The following is a 20,374-nucleotide window of genomic DNA, read 5'->3' as shown; positions in this document are numbered from 1 at the left end:
TGACAGCAGAACTCCAAAAGTCTTATGAGGATTTCTACCCTTATGACATGCACCAAGATTTGATGGAAAGATACCATCAAAGTGCAAGACAAGAGAGGTATGAAATCATCTGCTCCATGATAACAACCATGATGAAGGACGGGGAATCCGTCACGAGCCACATGCAGAAAATGCAAAGGTATGTGGATCGTTTGCTGAAGCTTAATGTGAGCTTCCCGGAGGATCTTGCAATAGATATTACTTTGCACTCCTTACCATCGTGCTATGATCAATTCCGCATGACATATCACATGAACAAGGAAGAAGTCACCCTCAGCAAACTTCAGGGACTTCTCAAGACCGCAGAAACAGGTCTTAAGGGGAAGTCGGTTGCTATCACTCCTACTCAAAACTCTACTCCGGTTTTGGCAATCGGGAAAAGTCGAGGGAGGAAGAGAAAGAGCTCTTCTAAGGGTACCAAGGCTCGGACCCTTGATGGCTCTTCTTCAAGTGGAACCAAGAAAGGTTTCATTACTCCTTCTTCTGACCCAAAAGAGGCTGAATGCTTCTATTGCCATGAAAAAGCTCATTGGAAGCGGAACTGCCCAAAATACCAGCAAGATGTGAAGGATGGGAAAGTTAAACCCAACCATGCAGGTATTTACACTATCATTTCTAATAACTCACCCCATTCTAATTCTTGGGTCCTTGATACCGGTTGTGGTATTCACATTTGTTGTGACTTGCAGGGACTAAGAAGAAGTGAGGATGTGGAGCAAGGAAGGATAAACTTGATCATGGGGAATAGGAAAGCTATACCTGTTACCAAGATTGGAGTTTATACTTTATCGCTAAGTAGTGGGTTTAGTTTAGATTTGAATAAGTGTTGTTATTCGCCAGGAATGGCAAGAAATATTATTTCCTTCCATGCTTTGTACAAACAAGGGTTTACCTTTTCATTTAATAATGAAGTTGGTTCTATTGATGCTTTCTTTAATAATGTTCTTTATTTTAAAGCATTACCTTGTGATGGTGTGTATGAAGCTGTATCTGTTGTTGATAACTTAGGAAATAATGTTTTGTGTATTGATTCTACTAATAATAACTTGGATAAAGCATCCTTATGGCATTGTCGTCTTGGACATATAAGCAAGAAACGCATAGGCCAACTCCAAAAGGATGGAGTCTTGGAGTCGTTTGACCTAACGTCAAATGATAGTTGCGAATCATGCTTACTTGGAAAAATGACAAAGTCACCCTTCACAGGTTCGTGTGAGAGGGGTGAAGGTTTGTTGGACCTTATACACACGGATGTGTGTGGACCATTCAAACATGCCACAAGGGATGCTAATCGTTATTATTTGACTTTTACTGATGATTATAGTAGATATGGATATGTCTACTTGATCAAGCATAAGTCAGAGACTTTCGAGAAGTTTAAGGAATTTAAACAGGAAGTCGAGAATCAATTGGGCAGGAACATTAAGATGCTTCGATCTGATCGTGGTGGTGAGTATCTTAGTTCAGAGTTCCTCGACTATCTAAGGGAATGTGGGATAGTCTCACAATTGACACCTCCCAGGACACCACAATTGAATGGTGTGGCTGAGAGGCGTAATCGAACCTTGTTAGATATGGTTCGTTCCATGATGAGTCGAGCTACGCTACCAATCTCATTCTGGGGGTATGCCTTGGAGACTGCCGCCCATATTCTTAATCTAGTCCCTACAAAGAAAGTTGCCAAAACTCCTCACGAGATGTGGACTGGTAAAGTACCTAAACTAGACCACATCAAGATTTGGGGTTGCGAGGCTTTCGTGAGACGCGAGACTCATGATAAGCTCGAACCTCGAAGCGAGAGGTGTATTTTCATCGGTTACCCACAGCGATCCTTCGGTTACCTCTTCTACAGTCCTAGTGACAATGTGGTCTTTGTAGCAAGAAGAGGAGTCTTTCGAGAAAGAGAGTTTATAAGCCAAGGAGACAGTGGGAGGCAAATTGATCTTGAAGAAATTCAAGAATCAAGCGGTGAAGGAACTTCAAACTCTAGCCCTCAACCTGAGGAGGAAACTCCTGTTGAGCCAATTGACAAATCTGTACCTCTGAGACGTTCCACGAGAGTTAGGAGTGCACCTGAGCATTACTATGGATTCCATATTACTGCAGAAGGTGAGACACTTATTAGTGATGAAACACTAGTAAGTCAAGATGACCCTAACAGCTACGAGGAAGCCATGGCAGGCCCCGAGTCTGCAAAATGGAAAGAGGCTATGGATAGCGAGATACAATCCATGTATGACAATCAAGTTTGGAACTTGGTTGAAAATGTACCAGGTCGTAAGACAGTAGGGTGCAAATGGGTCTTCAAGAAGAAGACCGACATGGATGGTAAAGTACACACTTATAAGGCTAGACTGGTTGCAAAGGGCTTCTCTCAAATTCCTGGAGTGGATTATGATGAGACCTTTTCTCCGGTAGCCAAGATTAAGTCTATTCGGGTTCTGTTAGCCATAGCTGCATTTCATGACTATGAAATATGGCAGATGGATGTCAAAACCGCTTTCCTTAATGGAAAGTTGGCTGAAGATGTTTACATGAGTCAGCCAGAGGGTTTTGTCAGCAACGAGTACCCTAATAGAGTGTGTAAGCTTGAGAAATCCATTTATGGATTGAAGCAAGCACCTCGCAGATGGAATCTTTGCTTTGATGAAAAGGTCAAGGAATTTGGCTTTTCTAGGAGTGAAGATGAATCTTGTGTGTATGTCAAGGCTAGTGGGAGTATAGTTAGCTTTTTGGTATTGTATGTGGATGACATACTACTCATAGGAAACGACATTCCAACCCTGCAGGAAGTAAAGTCCTGGCTTGGGAAGTGTTTCGCTATGAAGGACCTTGGTGAAGCTGCCTATATTCTAAGGATAAGAATCTTGAGAGATCGGAGTAAAAGACTAATTGGACTTAGTCAGAGTACCTACTTGGATAAGGTGTTGAAGAGATTCAACATGCAGGACTCCAAGAAAGGAGAGTTACCCATCCAGAGTAACACCATATTGAGTAAGACACAAAGCCCTAGCACTGAGGCTGAGATAGCAGAAATGAGTCGAACACCTTATGCTTCGGCCGTAGGATCGATCATGTATGCTATGACGTGTACTCGACCCGATGTAGCTTTTGCCTTGAGCATGGTTAGCAGGTATCAGGCGAACCCTGGCAAGGCACACTGGATTGCGGTAAAGAATATCCTCAAGTACCTACGGAGGACTAAGGACTGGGTTCTTACCCTTGGTGGGAGTGATGACTTGAGAGTTGTAGGGTATAGTGATGCTAGCTTCCAGACTGATAGGGATAATTTCCGCTCTCAGTCGGGCTGGGTCTTTACCCTAAACGGAGGAGCAATTTCTTGGAAGAGTTCCAAGCAAGAGACAGTGGCAGATTTTACTTGTGAATCAGAGTATATTGCAGCTAGTGAAGCAGCAAAGGAGGCGATATGGCTGAAGAACTTCATTGGAGACCTTGGAGTTGTACCAGCTATTAAAGAGCCAATGGAAATTTTCTGTGATAGTGAAAGTGCTGTTGCCTTAGCCAAGGAACCAAGGGATCATGGGAGATCCAGACACATCGACAGAAAATACCATTTCATAAGACATCGGATCGAAGAAGGACACCTCGTGGCAAAGAGGGTATCATCAGATGAGAATCCGGCAGATCCCCTCACAAAGGGATTGACTCGGGTTAAGCATCTTCAGCATGCTCGGAGCATAGGGCTGAAGGATGATATTAGATTTAGTAGTTAGATAATCTCGAAATTTGTAAAGTGTAATTGACATTAGATGATGAATAAAACATGTTTTATTTATGAGTAAAGTGTTGCTATCTCTTGTCAATCGTTTACTATATTTCTTTTGCATGTTTTGACTTCCAGAATAATTGTGTTTGGTATAACATATTATTCAAACCTCCACAGTCGGTCATATGTTGGAAGTAGATATGAATCAAGACTGTCATGTTTGGTTGTAGAGGTCTTGGACAAGGCTACAACAATCATGAGTGCTCATAAGTTTTGAGCATTGGATTCAACCCACGCTCACTGGAATCACTTCATGGAATTTTATCTCGAGTGATCGTGAGACGGTAATATCATATAAGTCTTCAAACCTAGAGATATGATTTGTTACTTACAAGTTGGTTATGCATTGACTGTACGAAACCGCATTGGTAACTGGATGTTATAAAACGTACTTTTGTGTGTAATTCAATAAGTGGTAGAACAAACATATGAGTCGAAGTTTATCTGTTCCTTCTTGGATTAGAAGCTGATATCTGGGCCCCTCGATGATTTTGTTTTGACCCATGTACCGGGCCCGGTCAGAACTAAGTTGATGTGTTCAATTAAGTTCTATGTCAAACAAATCGGAAATCGGGAAACAAATGCTGGACAATAAGCAAGACATGTTCCATGTATTTGTCTGGCTGATATCTAGAACAGAGGATTATATGATCACTTATCTTAAATGGCGTACCATCATCTTCTCAGTTCCGAGAGACCTTGAAAGAGCTACGATTGCCGGTCGGTTCCTGAAGTACTAGAGATATAGTTATTAGACTTATCCAAGTGGGAGACTGTTGGATAAGGTGTCTAAGTCCATAACTATTTCGGGCTTGTACTTGACCCGACCCGGCATGGTCCATTTGGGTTGCATGGCACCATGCAATTGGATAGACTAAATGAGAGAAATAACACTTGGAGATTATTGATATATTATAAGTTCTAATATATTAATAATATTATTTGATTAGTTGATCAAAGAATTAATTTAGAATTAATTAAGTGATCAAAGGATAACTAATTAAATATATGGGTTCATATCTTGTATAGTGGGCTAAAAGGCTCCATGGATTATCAAGTTGGGTTCTACCCATAGGATGCTCCATGGGAGTTACAAACCCATGGGTCATGGAAATGAAGAGTCATGACAAATTAGGGTTTACATGGTGTAACCCTAGATGTGCCAACACTATATAAGAGTCTCATTGTCCACAAAATTGGCTACATAAGTGTGACACAAGTTGAACACTAAGAAACTAGAGGGCTTGGCCGATTTTGAGAAGTGTGTGTTATCTCAAGAGTCTTTCCAAGAGCATTTGGTGTTGTGTGAAGCATTTGAGGCATCACACTTGGGGTGCTAGGCTCACAAGGTTTCAAGGAACACAATCAACAACAAGGTAAGTTATTCTATCTATGATTCAAGTTAAAATTGTTCCCCATGTATGCTAGATAAGAATATAACCTTGGAATTCAAATTTGCATGATAATTAGACAAACATAGATCCAAGGTTATTAGGGTTGCATGTACACTTAGGAAGTGTTAGAATGCTCAAAACCCATCAATTGGTGCACTGCATCTCTCTGCATTCTCCATTGTGATGGAGACCGCACTTGTTGCACTTAGGAAGATTACCAGAATAAGGCCTAGGAGCACTTGGAGCAGCTGAGGCTGGAGCATGTGGTGTCGGAGCCTTGACGTCCCTTCCTCTTGTTGTTCTTTCCCTTTTTGTTGTCATTTTCCTTCTTACCTTCTGTCTCCACTGGCTTCTCACCCTTCTTGTTGTTGTGGTCATACAACTTCTAGGCCAATCACTTGGCACTGTCGAAAGTTTCGGGATTTCCACCTATCACGTTTCCTTGGATCGGGGAGGTTAGTCCCCAGATGAATTGTTCGATCTTCTTTCCTTCTGAGGTGATCATGTCGGGGCATAGCAGAGATAGTTCGCTAAATCTTGATATGTATGCATCTATATCAGCGTCTCGTACGGTGAGATTCCACAGCTCTTGTTCCATTTTCTGAATTTCGCCACGAGGGCAATACTCGGCCATCAGCATTTCTTTCATCTCTGCCCATGGCATGGAATTGGCTACGGGGAGTGTCATGGCTTCCACGTGTCCGTTCCACCAAGTAAGCACTTGGTCAACGAAAGTGCATGCGGCAAACTTCACCTTCATCTCTTCAGGGCATTCACATATCTCAAACACCGATTCCACCTTCTCGATCCATCGTTTCAGGGTAATCATTCCTCCAGTGTCGTTAAAGGTTCGTGGTTTGGCGTTGGTGAAGTCTTTGTAGGAGCATGTCTTGGTAGGTCCTTGATTTATCCCATTGTTTGAACTTCCAGCCCCTTGTCCGTTGACTCCTCCATTGCTCCCTTGGTGAATTTGTGTCATAGCTGCAGTGACTGCAGCAGATACCGCTACTTAAAAAGCAACAGAGTTGAATTCGGGCGGGTTTGGCTCAGGGTTTCTACGGGTTGGTCGTCGAGGCATCTTTCTGCCATGGAATGGAAAGATGTTGAGTGTCTGTGCTTCTTGTGATATTGTGATCCTATAAGCTAGGTGTGTGGCACAACTTAAGTAATTTCACAATTCAGCACACAATCATGGATATGTAACACATAGCAGGTTAAAACATCACAGTAAACATATAAAATTTTTGATTAATATTATCCGCACTTTGATACATGAAAGTTTTGCTTGAAGGAGCATACATAAGCGGTACAAGTTCGGCAGCATAACGGCCCTATGAGTAGTGTAATCACTTAAACATAGAGTCGATGGTACATAGCATAGATAATAGTACTAGTACTGAGGACTGATACGGCTAACCCTAGTCGCGGTGGGATGTGCCAAGGGGTGGTGCTAAGGAAGTGGATGCTCCCTGAAGACGAGCCACATGTCGTTCTGCATCCTGGAGTCGTGACTCCCACCTTGCCTGCCTCATGTAGAACTCTCGGAGGACATCTCGCGTCTCCTTCTCCGCACACTCAACCCTAGTCCACATCTGGCGTACCTGATCGACGGTACTATGAGCTAGGTCGCCTGTGTTCCGTAATCGTCTCACCATGACTGGAAGGGCACGATCGGCCGGTCCTCCATCTCTCAGGTCAAAGAACTCGCATGACCTGCCAAACGGGGGTCGTTGTCCCTGCTGCCTGCTCCATCTCCAAAGATCGATACCCCAGGGGGTGTAGGACCAGTGGGGCCCACCCGGTAAGCAGGCACCCTAATCGGATAAGGGGGGTTGATGACTTCAGACTCCGCGTCCGAATCACCCCCTTCGTTATCGTTGGGTTCCTCCTCGAGACCTCCTTCGACTTCCTCCTCCTGTTCCTCTACCGGCTCAGCAGGTCCGCCCTTGATTTCTGCTTCAGGTTCCCCGTCAGATTCCTCCTCGGGGTCTTCCTCGGGCTCTTCTTCAGGTTCTTCGTCCAACCATTCGTTATTCCCCTGGTTTGGGAAATAAGGATCTCCGGGGTGGTGGAAACCAGCCATGCTGTCTGCGAGAGTGTGTAAATATGCTAACATTATTCCTAAGACGCTACCATTATTGTATAGATCGAGCTGATGTTCTCTTCTTGGTGATAAAGGGGTATGTTTTTAGGTTCCCTAGCCATCACGATTTCCTCGGGACATGTGATAGTTGTACCTTGGAGGAAATGTAGTTGATCAGGCTACATCCACTCCTTGATACTACTATGAACAGTCCTGGTTTAACCGGGATGCTAGTATTATCTTGTTTGGTTGGGTATTATGTTCTTTTTCCTAATTCACACAAGCAAGGATGTTTTATTGTTATGTTTTGCTTGTTTTGTTTAGAGTTGTGTTAGTCCCTCTTTTGGTTTATAGTTGCATATCAATGTATGGTTAGATATGCTAGTTCACTATAAACAGAGCTCTGATACCAACCTGTCACACCCCCGAACCAGACGGCGGAAACGTCCGAGGGCTCTTGTGACTTAAATTGAATACCATCACAATGAATATACATGAATCATAACATAAATCATCACCAAGCATTGAAATGATACAACTGATATTGTTTACATTCAGTACAATGTTTTAAACATTACAATTTCATAACATAAACTGTCTGATAGATATCATAAGCAAAACACCCTGACATTACTTGGTACTTATTCTCCGGTTTACCTGTTACCTGAGAATACAAGTTAATTTTGAAAAACATCAACATATGAAATGTTGGTGAGTTCATAAGCAATGTTGTGGTAAAATGATTTGGTGTAGTTCGTAAAACCCAGAAAATCCGATATTTTCTGAAAAGATCATTGTTTATAAAAAGTGTGAAGATCCGTGAATATATGTTTGTTGATTTTCAAAACATGTATAATTGTTGAACTTCTGTAATGATCGCACAAGTGAAAATGTTGAATTTCCCAGGAAAACCCGATGTTTTCCCATTACATAAAACACAGTGAATTCCCAATTTTTTATACCGTCACGACGATTGATTATTGATTTCTCGAGTGGCTTTGGATTAATTAGGGTTTGTGAGTCGTTATAATCATGCATTTGGAAATGTCTAGTTTATAACTACAGGTTTCGAACGATCCTTAGAGGCGTCACCCATCACTACTCACTTAATCCAACAACCATGATTACTTTTGATTAACGCCCTAAATCTGTTTACCTTGATTACTCGTAAGCCTAACAAACGAGGAAAAAGGGGAGTACGAAGTCCCGTTATATTCCGTGAGTTATTTAGGCTGTCGAGAATGCGAAGGGCACGTTGACCCAACTCGCATTTGATTTCTTGACCTTACTAGCAATACTAATGGGCCACTAGGGCCCAATAGCACATTAGAGCCATTGAAAGTCCTTTTACATGAAATCGGGTCATAGGAGGCCTAATAGCACATAAGCATATTCCCTTTGGGCCCAAAGATCATGTTAATGGGCTAGCAAGGCCCAACAAGCATGATTTGAAACTTCCAAGCCCAAATTTTGTATGTTTGCTCATCGTAGTTATCGCGTATTTATTTAGATTGTTTGGTTTAACGCTAGTTGTTTTGTATTGATTCGAGACCGAATCAATTCGTTTGTAACGATATTTATTGTTGAGAGTGTATTTGTTTTCCATTTCGTCAGTAGTCGTGGATCTTGTATTTTGTATTAATGAATTAATTTTTTTAAAAGTGGAATTTGACCTTTTCAATACCCTTCTTTATAAAAATAACACTTTTGGTCCTTTTATATAAAAGAATTTCATTTTTAGTCCTTAAAACCTTTTCTTGACACTTTTGTATTATTTATTTGATGAAAACACGATTCGAACCCAAAATTTATTTTGTTGACAGCTTCAGCCCCTCCAGAATAGTGTTTCTCCGTTAGAACCCCATTTTTCACAACTTTTACAGTTTTGGCCCAAAATCTAAAAACTTTACATTTTTGGTCCCTTTTGATAGTCAAAAGCATTTTTGACCCATAAAATGATTTTGTCATGCTAATTACACCCTGTTTTAAAGAAAGTTTCATTTCAACCCCTAAAATTTATCATTTTTCGCATTTTGAGGCTTATTGGGCCGAAAAGCCCAAAATTAGCCCATTAAGCTAAAAATTTACATTTTAAGTCCCTTGAAAATTCTAATGTTCAGAAAAATGATTATAGAAACTGTTTTGACCCTTTTGAACTTCAAGAACCGTGACTTGTCGATTTGTACCCCAAGTTTTGTATTTTTGACAATTTAAGCCCAAAAATGGGTTTTATGTTAGAATATGTTCATCATGACCTCATAAGCTATTATTCTTGCCTTGTTTAGTGTAAAATAGTTTAGATTATGTTTGTTTCCTTTCTCATGTCATAGATCTCGGGTTTACACCCTTTTTGGTAACATATTCATCACAAAACACATGAAATCACACACATACATGCATCAAATCACACATAGCATACACATACACATAGATCTACACATTTTCTTGTATTCATCCCCATAAAACTCATAAAAACCGAAAAGAAAGGGGTATGAAGCTCACCTTGAGTTGTGGTTTCGGTTTTGAAGAAGATTGGGAGAAGTTTGGTGCTATTTTTGGCCCTAGCAAGTTCCTTGGATGGATCTCGAACTTAGTGGGTTCTAAGATGCAAGATCATGAATTTGAATGGATTAAGAGATGATTTTTGATGAAGTGAAGTAGTTAGTCCATGGATTTAAGCATCAACTTACCTCATATGATGAATCTTAGGGAAAATCCTTCTTGAAAGCTCCTAAATTTCAAAATTTTTGATGAAGAAGAAAGAACTTTTCTAGAGAGAGTTTTGTTTGCAAAAGATGAATGAAATGGGTGTGTGTGTGTGGGTGTCTTCAGCCGATAGTAGAAAGGAGAGGGAGAAGAGAGATAACTGAGTTAACATGCATGGAAATATGGGAAGAGTGCATGGATATCCCATGTATAATTGTGAGGTGGCAAGCAAAAGTCAACTATTCCCTTCCTATGCTTTGTAGTTGGGCCGAGAGAGGTAGAAGGAAGAAAAGAAATTGGGCCTTGTTGTGCTTAAGTTCATAATATGGCCCATTTAGAGAAATTCATGGCCCAATATTTGTCAAGTATGAGTTTTTATGGCTCATTAGGTTAATTAGATTTGTTATGGCCCAATAATGTCCATTAGGGTATTTTATTTCATTCTAGGCCCAATTGTAACACCCGTAGATCCGGGCTAATCAATTTAGAGACGATAGGCGTCAAAAAAATGAATTTTTGATGAAATATTATTTATAATGAATAATCACGTTGTTTGAACTAAGAGCTTTCATACTTTGTGTTCCTTAGGTGATTGGGTTCACCAGGGATATTCGAACTAAGTGTTCGTTAGATATTTGAATTTAGTGTTCATCGGGAATATTTGAACTAAGTGTTCATTAAGTGTTTGTGAACTAGGTGTTCATTGGGTAATATTGGAACTAAGTGTTCATTAGGTGTTCTTGAACTAGGTGTTCATTAATTATTGTGAATTGCATGTTCACCAGAGGTAATCTAAGAACCTTGGCAGCACTAGACTTTGTGCCAGTTCCTTAGGGCAATCCTTAGGAATGAATGGGAGAAGGGTAATTGGTTCTTAGGATAAATATTTAAGAAATAAATAGAGTTAATGGGGGTGGGTAATTGAATTGATTATTTGATAATTAAATATAGTAATTATATTATTGTGGGTTGAAAACCCTATATGCTCACCAGGCTCCCAAGCCTGACCCACTCAGTTTTCTTTGCATTACAAGTAATGGCACAAGAGTATAAGTTGGTGGACTTGACGAGAGATTTTGGATTATAGGCCAGTAGTTATGAATAACTGTTGTAAGGTCTATTTTGTTATGTTTATGATTTTGGTCTGTATTGAACATGACATCCTGAGATTTTGTTATATAATGAAAATACATTTCTTTAAAGAAATGCTTTGATAATTTTTATCATATTTTGTTTTGGGAACAAATTTTGCATTTGTTTTCTTTAAAAGATTACTCTGATTTTATAAAACAAAGCATAAACAAATCGGTCTTTTCTGGCCGTGAAATTGGGGATGTCACAGTTGGTATCAGAGCATTAGTTTAAGAGAACTAGGAATTTGTAGGAAATTTCTAGACTTAAACTTAGAATGCTAAGTAATGATTGTGAGGAGTGTGTCTAAAATATGTTAGGTAGTACACCTAAATTGACACAAGCACTAGTTTATTTTAGGAGTGATGCCTAAAATGCTTTTATGTGCTAAATGTTTTGTGTGATAGCTATATTGATGCTATTATTTGTTCGGATCTATGGTCTGTTTGTCGACCGGATCTGGAAACCTTATGTGTTTAGGATTCTAAGCGTATGGCTACGATATTAGAACTAGCATATAAACGTTTCGGGGTGATAAGGAGATTTATACGTTTATCGTAATTAAAGCTTTCTTATCTTAAAATTCTCGATTGGTACACCGAATGTCTGCTTGGATGTACAAGAAGTCATGGTGAAGACTCGTAGAGAAATTGAGTAAATGGAGGAAATGAAGAAGGCTTATGATAGTGGATGACACCTATCAGAAGATATCATAAGATTGGTATCTTGTCTTTAAAGTATGTCTTATGAAATAAAAGTACATTTAGAGGAGTACGGTACGTCTAAAGTACACCTTTGATTGGCAGGATGATGAAACGATTGGTGAAATTCTTAAAGTTGTCTCATCGTCTGGTATCTCCATCACCAATCGAGTTGAAGTAGAGTTGATGATTGAAGATTGAGCAATGAAGAAGTCCTAGTAGATTCTAGGGACATTGTTTATGATAACTTGGACACATTCGTATGTGTTAAATTGTTTTGTGATTTTCTTGTATGGTGACTTGGTTGACTACGGGACAATACTTGGGACGAGTATGAGTAGGTGTGAAAGGTAGTAGATGCATATACTACCGGAATCACAAGACTCGTACTTGGATTAGGGAAAGTCACAAGGTTACCAAGAACCGGGTGATTGATTCCATTTTATTCTGGTATGTCATTACCATTGTTTCGATAATGACTAGTAAGATGGTTCTTGTTCCGACCCTAGTGGTCATATTTAAATTTGAGTTTGACTATGAGGAGTATGTTACATGGTCTAGAGGACCAAATTAGATGTAACATCTAACTTAAGTCAGAAGGTTGAAGTTAATGCGATTGATAGTGTCGTGCTCGTTGTTAAAAGAAGTTTGCAGGTAGAAATGCTACATGCTGAAATGTGATTATATCACATTAGAAAATGAAGAAAGTTATATTCCATTATGGAATTTAACTTTGTTAAAGACCGAGTCTAAGCGTCGCATCGTGCGATGAGAGGTCAATAAAGCACGACCCATCGGTTTGTTACAATAGATAAAGGAAAGTATTTATCCTGAGAAGAAGAAGGAGTCCACAATAAGGACTTCTTTGGTAACTTGAAGGTTACGATTGAAAGTACAACATAGTACGATAAGCAGATGCAAGATTAGGCATCTTCTGCGGTTGAGAAAGCCATAGAGTTAAATACTATTTCGAGGAAACATGGAAGTTACGATTATTACTTAGGATGAAGAGGTAACGTGTGGAATCATTATGCAAGTCCTATTTCATTGATTATTCCAGGACATAATCATCCTAAGGGGGAGATAATTATAACGCCCGTAGATCCGGGCTAGTTAATTCAGAGATGATAGGCGTCAAAAAAAATGAATTTTTGATGAAATATAATTTATAATGAATAATATTAACTAGGTTATAGTATATGTTACAAGGTTTCCGTGCATATAAAGAACGCTGAAATCCGAGTTATAACGAAGAAGTTATGACCTATCGAAGTTTCGCGACAGAACCGACACGACATAGCGCGACGTAAATAGTGAATTTATGTTAGAGTGATATTTAGCCTTAGCGATCTAAACGAAAGTCGTAGAGTTCGTTAAACCGTGAGCGTGTATAAAAGGAACGTCCAAATCTGACTTCGTATGAGGAAGTTATGATTTTTCTAAGTTTCAGCTTAGTAGTATGCAGTCCGAATACTCGATTTGAGATCGAGCGGTTTTTAGCCAAAACAATCTAAACTAGAATCGAAGATCTCATCATCTTTAGTGAAACGATAAAAAGATAGGCGAAAACGGACGTCAGATGAAGAAGTTATGAATTTATAACGGAGTTTTCCTGTCCCGGCCTACTAAAATAATAATATAATAATAAAATTCAAAATTAGCTGACAGAGTCTAAACGAAAGTTGTAGAGCGTAGTCTCACCTACGCAGGGATATAAGGAACGTCGAAAACGGAGTTCGTATGAGGAAGATATGAATTTTTGAAGTTTATTAAATATTTTCGATATTTAATTTAAATATAAAATAACCGATATTATCCATGGGGGGAGTCAGCGAGCTGATCCACATTACGCCCAACGTAACATAGAATTACGCCCAGCATAATTCGTTGTTCCAGTCCCCTATAAAAGGAAGTCGAGTGCAGCCGAGTTCTTTGCTCATTTTTTCCCTTTCTCTCGCGTTTTTGCATCGTTTTTCGTGAAAGAAATATCCCGAAGCCCCGGTATCATTCCCGAGACTCGAAGAAAGTCCCGAAGCCCCGAAGATCCTGAGAAGTAAAATTCCCGAGCCGAAGCTCTACCTGCGAGAAGCCAATTTTTATGAAGATCTTCCAGATCTACCGAGGAATACTACTTCTACAAGCCGTAGTGCTGTCCGATCATCTTCTAATCAAGTGAGTGTGTGGTCACTTTCTTCTAACACATAAATATTAAGTATTTGCTATGAAATACGTGCTACGTGTATAATATTTTGTTGTTTATTTGAGATGATTGTGGAATGGGTGAATTATATAAGCTTTAATGAGTTAAACTATATATGTATTTTGTATCTAAAAATATGTTGGGTAGAACATGAGTAGATGAGGTTGTTGGTAGGTGATAAAAGGTGGGTTGGACCATGAGATAAAATGATAAAGAGATAAACTTGTTTTAGATCCGAGAGTATGGATCAGAGCAGGAGGTTAGTTTTAGATCCAAGGGTATGGATCAGATCAAGATGTTAGTTTTAGATCCGGGAATATGGATTAGGTAAGGAGATAAATTTTATGTAACGCCCGTGTTTCTAGGCTAGGCATTAATATTGACATAATGCTCTAGGTTAACCTTTGTAACTCATTTAGAAGAAATGAAAAGGAATTATGTGAATTTTATGTGAATTATGTGTTTTATGCTTAATTATTAGGGTTTAATTAATTAAAAATAAAAATAAGCGTCAAAATTAAAGTGTGAGATTAGCCCACTATCTTTACATAAAGTTGTAGTGGTCGAAACAAGGATTTCAGGGATATAAGGAATGCTGAAATCCAAGTTATAACGAAGAAGTTATGACCTGTCGAAGTTTCGCGACAAAACCGGCACGGTGCCGAATGTCGTAAAAAGTGAGTTTTCGATAAACTACATTTTAGCCTTATAAATCTAAATGAAAGTTGTTGTATTCATTAAACCGAGAAGTTCGATAAAAAGAACGCCCATATCTGACTTCGTATGAGGAAGTTATGATTTTTCGAAGTTTCAGCGTAGCAGTAGACAGCTAAAAACTCGAATTTTAGATCGAACGATTTTTAGCCGACACAACCTAAAAGAGAATTGAAGGTCTCATCATTAGTAGGAATGGCAATGGGGCGGGTTCGGGGCGGGGCATGGATTCCCAAACCCCCCCCCCCCCCCCCCCCCCCCCGATAACTTTTGGGTATCTTATCGGGGCGCCCCATTGGGTTTCGGGTTTCCCCGTCGGGTTTCGGGTATCTTATCGGGTTTACAACAATTGATAACGAAATCTTTATTCTCTTTTAGGGTACCCCAATGTCTTATAAAATATACATGTTCTAGCAACTCTTTTAAATTAAAAACATGATGCATCACTTTAGTAAAATAAACTGGACGTTATATTAAAAATTATTTGATTTAAGTTTTGTTTAATACGTCAAAACACATAAAAATGATCATTAACACCAGATTGTTAATAACTAAAAAAATTATCCACAATAAGTATTTTATATTTGAACGCATACAATTAACAGCAAAAAATTTTGAACATTATATATATATATATATATATATATATATATATATATATATATATATATATATATATATATATAATCGGGGCGGGGCGGGTCGGGGCGAGGATAACCCACTCCCTGCCCCGAACCCGATAAAAAACCCAATAACGACCCGTTACCCGACCCGAAATGATCGGGTTTCGGGTTTCCCATCGGGTTCGGGGTTTTTTGCCATCCCTAATCATTAGGAGCACAACGGTAAAATGTCTAACGAAAACGGACGTCGGATGAAGAAGTTATGAATTTTTAACGGATTTCCTGTCCCGGTCTGTTAAAAATAATAATATAAAATTTAAATTCAAAATTAGCCGACGAAGTCTAAACGGAAGTTGTAGAGCGTAATTTTAGCTACGCGTGCATATAAAGAACGTCAAAAACGGAGCTCGTATGCGAAAGTCATGGATTTTAGAAGTTTTGGCACGAAAACCGAGAAATTTCGCATAGTCACACTTTGCCACGTCACCCTCGCTGAAAAAGTGTCACGTGTCCTGCTGAGTCACCGAAGTCTACTGAGTCACCCTCGCATGAACAGTAGCCACGTGATCCTCGCATGCAACCCACGTGATCCGACCCGCGTGTAGGCTTCTGATTCGACCAAGAAGGAGACCCAATCCGAACCGAGTATCTGTCCTAACCGAGGCTGCTGACCAATCTGAAGCTCGCACCTAGCTCCGAGCCTCGCACGTGTAAGACAACTCTGCGGTCCAATCAGTGAGTGTCACCGAGACCCTCGCACCTGCTGACCACCTACGCATCGGACACACGCCTCGGACCAATCATAGACTGCCAGCGAGCCTTCGCACGAGCAGCACATGTGCGAGCCACCCCCCTGCGAAGCCTTTTAGCCGTCGGATCAGCAGACTTCTCAACCCTTGGATCAGAACTTCGGACCCTATAAATAGAAGGGTACTTGCGAGGGTTCCTGGTTACTTTTGGAATTTTGCCATTTTTAGCCCCTCTCTTCATATTTTCTTCATCTTAGAATCCCCCAAAGCCCCGGTATCGATTGTAAAGCCCGGAATACCCCACGAAGTGCCCGAGAAGCCCGGAAAATTTATCTTTTCGGTTTCGAAGCCCGACCTTTCGCAGAGCCCGGTTTCTTAATAAAACTCCCTGTTTTATTAAAAACGATCGTTTTAGGAAACGAATTGCTGCCCGATTATCATCAAATCAAGTGAGTGTATATTCACTTTCAATTTACACATAGATATGACGTATTTACCTTAAAATACGTGTTACGTGTAAATATATTAATTGTTTATTTGAGGTGACTGTTGTGTTGATATTCTATACAAGTTTTAAACTGTATATATATTTTTATCTACAAATATGTTGGGTAGAACATGGGTAGTTAGTTGGTGTGTAATAAAATAAAGTGATGAGAGGTATCGATGTTTAAGATGATCTAGTCATCTAACAGAGTATAGACAACGGCCATAGACTATTTTAGATAGTCTAGTGGAACGTTAGTAGACTCGTAATCGGTACATATGTTTGATCTATATGTTCATAAAGTGTCCTTGAACTATATGTTCCTTAGGTGTTTTTGAACTATATGTTCATCCATTAATTCTTCTTTTTGACACCATTACGTGTCGGGGTACGGGAGCGTACGGGAGTACTTTATTAGTATTTTCCCTATGCTTTTATTTTGAAGAGATTTGGAGTCTTCGTTTCTTTTGTGAAGTGATCGGACGAGCTTCATGAGTCAGTGTTTTCCTTTCCGATGCCAGATAGGGGTGAGTCTGGGGGTTATATACCTCACAATATTCAGACCACAACCTAGGCATCAGTTAGTGTTTCCATTGCCGGATAGGGTGCGTCTGGGGGTTATATACCTCACGATATTCAGACCACAGCCTAGGAAAAGTTCGATGCTGGATAGGGTGCGTCTAGGGGTTATATACCTCACGATATTCAGACCACAGCCTAGGCATTGATTACTACCCCTGACTTAATTGTCTTGTGGTTCTTTCTTTTACGAACAAAGTTTTGTAGTTAAACTTAGTCCATTCATTCAATATCTTTATCGATCCTTGTTTACTGCTAGAGGATTTCTGAAGCAGTTTAGTTAGTTAGTTGTTCATATCGATTCTTTAGGCTAGATCTAGTAAGATCACTGTATAAAGTTAGTATGTGGGGATCGATGTTGTTAGTTCCTGTTGAGTAAATCTTGGTGACGATGCGACGTTGTGCCGATTAGATAAATCTTGGCGACAATGTGACTTCGTGCCTATTTGACTTAAATTGTTGAAGGAAAACAATGTTGTCACCCCGGTGTTTGTTTTATTTGACATAAATTGCTGAGAAAGCAATGTTGTCACCCTTTGACATAAATTGTTGAGGAAAGCAATGTTGTCACCCCTAATGAAAATCCTTAGGCTAGGTTCCTTGTGATAGTTGTTTTAGGGACGTAACGTGAGGATAACGGGAATGGGTAATTGGGGTAATTTGGTTGACTGATTGATGTTTAAACATAATAAATTTATGTATTGTGGGTTGAAAACCCTATATGCTCACCAGGCTTCCAAACCTGACCCACTCAGCTTTTTATGATTACAGGTAGTGGACCCCGAGCATAGTCAGATGATGATGATGAGTGATTTTGGATTATAGGCCATTAGTTATAAATAACTGTTGTAAGGCTTATAATGTCTTGTTTATGCTTTTGATCTGTATCGGAACATGACATCCCGAGGTTTTGTTATGAAATAAAAATATATATTTCTTAAAGCAAGGTTTTGATAAATTTTTATCATGTTTGACTTTGGGAACAAATTCCGCAACACTTTTAATGAAATGATTACTATGATTTTATTTTAAAAAGCATAAACGAAATCGGTCTTTTCTGGCCGTGAAATTGGGGATGTCACATTTTAGATCCGGGAGTACGGATTATGTATTTTTGAATTATGTGTTCATACGATAAGGTATCATGCGTATAGTCCCTTTTAGGAACGTGGTTTTTATACCTGTATTGATTAAAGTATGAAATATACATATGTATGTAAAGTATTTGTTATTGTCCGAAATACGGGTTAGATATATTTGATGATATACAACGTGCGAATCAGTTATGGTTCAATATGTGTTAAGACATGAATATATGATATTATTACTTAAAGCTCTGTGTTAAGTATACACTAGTTAGCATTGCCTAAACGGAGTTAATATCGAAAATTGATATAAGCATTGTAGGCATGCCTAGTGATGGGTTAAGGCTTAAATAGGGATGTTTAGTTCAATTAATTTGGACATTGGGTAGCCTCTTATTAAGAGTATGTGTGTAGTGAGATTGATGATCGGTGGAGTACGTCCTATGTACAGAAGTACATTTTATGTACAAAGTATTTTTTCAAAGCTCTGTGTCTTGGGTGCTGCTTGTGCCAGGGTACTATTATGTTCTCGGGTACGAGTCTTTCGCATACCAGAGTACTATAATGTGCCAGAAGTACTATCATGTACAAAGTCTTTTTGACAATTTTGTGTGTCGGTTACGGGAGCGTACGGGAATACTCTAGTAGTATTTCCCCATACTTTTATTTTGAGAGAGCTTTGGAGTAAGCATTTCTTTTATGAGGTGATCGACCGAGCTTCATATGTCAGCGTTTTCTTTCATAAAGTATTTAAGGGAACTTCGTAGACTGCCTAATAAAGTGTGTCGGTAATAGACCACTGGTAGGTATGTCTGGTGTTATATTGCTGGATAGGGTGCATCTGGGGGTGAAATACCTCATGTATTCAGGCCACTGCTAGGCAAAGTTCGATGCTGGGATAGGTAGAGTCTGGGGGTATAATACCTCATGATAGTCGGACCACACCTAGGCATTGTTATCTAGATAACTACCCCTGACTTAAAATGTCTTATGTTTCTTTCTTTTACGAAAGAAGGTTTGTGGTGAAACTTATTCCATTCCCCTCATTTGATGTCTTTATTGATCCTCGTTTGCTGCCAGGGAATTTCCGAAGCAGCTTCGTCAGTTTGTTGTTCATATCGATTCCTTAGGCTAGATCTCGTAAGATCATAGTATAGGGTCAGTATGTGTGGATCGACGGGATGGGATATATTGTTTTAGAAATATAATTTATATGTGTTTATAATATTAGTGATTTTGCAGGATCGAGATATACTTTATTATCACGTTGTTTGAACTAAGAGCTTTCATACTCTGTGTTCCTTAGGTGATTGGGTTCACCAGGGATATTCGAACTAAGTGTTCGTTAGATATTTGAATTTAGTGGTCATCGGGAATATTTGAACTAAGTGTTCATTAAGTGTTTGTGAACTAGGTGTTCATTGGGTAATATTGGAACTAAGTGTTCATTAGGTGTTCTTGTACTAGGTGTTCATTAATTATTGTGAATTGCGTGTTCACCGGAGGTAATCTAAGAACCTTGGCAGCACTAGACTTTGTGCTAGTTCCTTAGGGCAATCCTTAGGAATGAATGGGAGAAGGGTAATCGGTTCTTAGGATAAATCTTTAAGAAATAAATAGAGATAATGGGGGTGGGTTGAAAACCCTATATGCTCACCAGGCTCCCAAGCCTGACCCACTCAGTTTTCTTTGCATTACACGTAATGGCACCAGAGTATAAGTTGGTGGACTTGACGAGAGATTTCAGATTATAGGCCAGTAGTTATGAATAACTGTTGTAAGGTCTATTTTGTTCTGTTTATGCTTTTGGTCTATATTGAACATGACATCCTGAGATTTTGTTATATAATGAAAATACATTTCTTTAAAGAAATGCTTTGATAATTTTTATCATATTTTGTTTTGGGAACAAATTCTGCAACTGTTTTCTTTAAAAGATTACTCTTATTTTATAAAACAAAGCATAAACAAATCGGTCTTTTCTGGCCGTGAAATTGGGGATGTCACACCAATAGGGCCCAAAACGTTAAAATAAATGGAAGTGGGTCCAGTTAGAGCCCATTTAAGATTTCTAAGTTCAAAGTAGTCAAATTGGA

The sequence above is a fragment of the Lactuca serriola genome, chromosome 3 (assembly GCF_051521515.1).
Source record: "Lactuca serriola cultivar US96UC23 chromosome 3, Lser_US96UC23_V15, whole genome shotgun sequence".
NCBI classification, from domain to species: Eukaryota; Viridiplantae; Streptophyta; class Magnoliopsida; order Asterales; family Asteraceae; genus Lactuca; species Lactuca serriola.
This window is presented reverse-complemented; position numbering follows the sequence as displayed.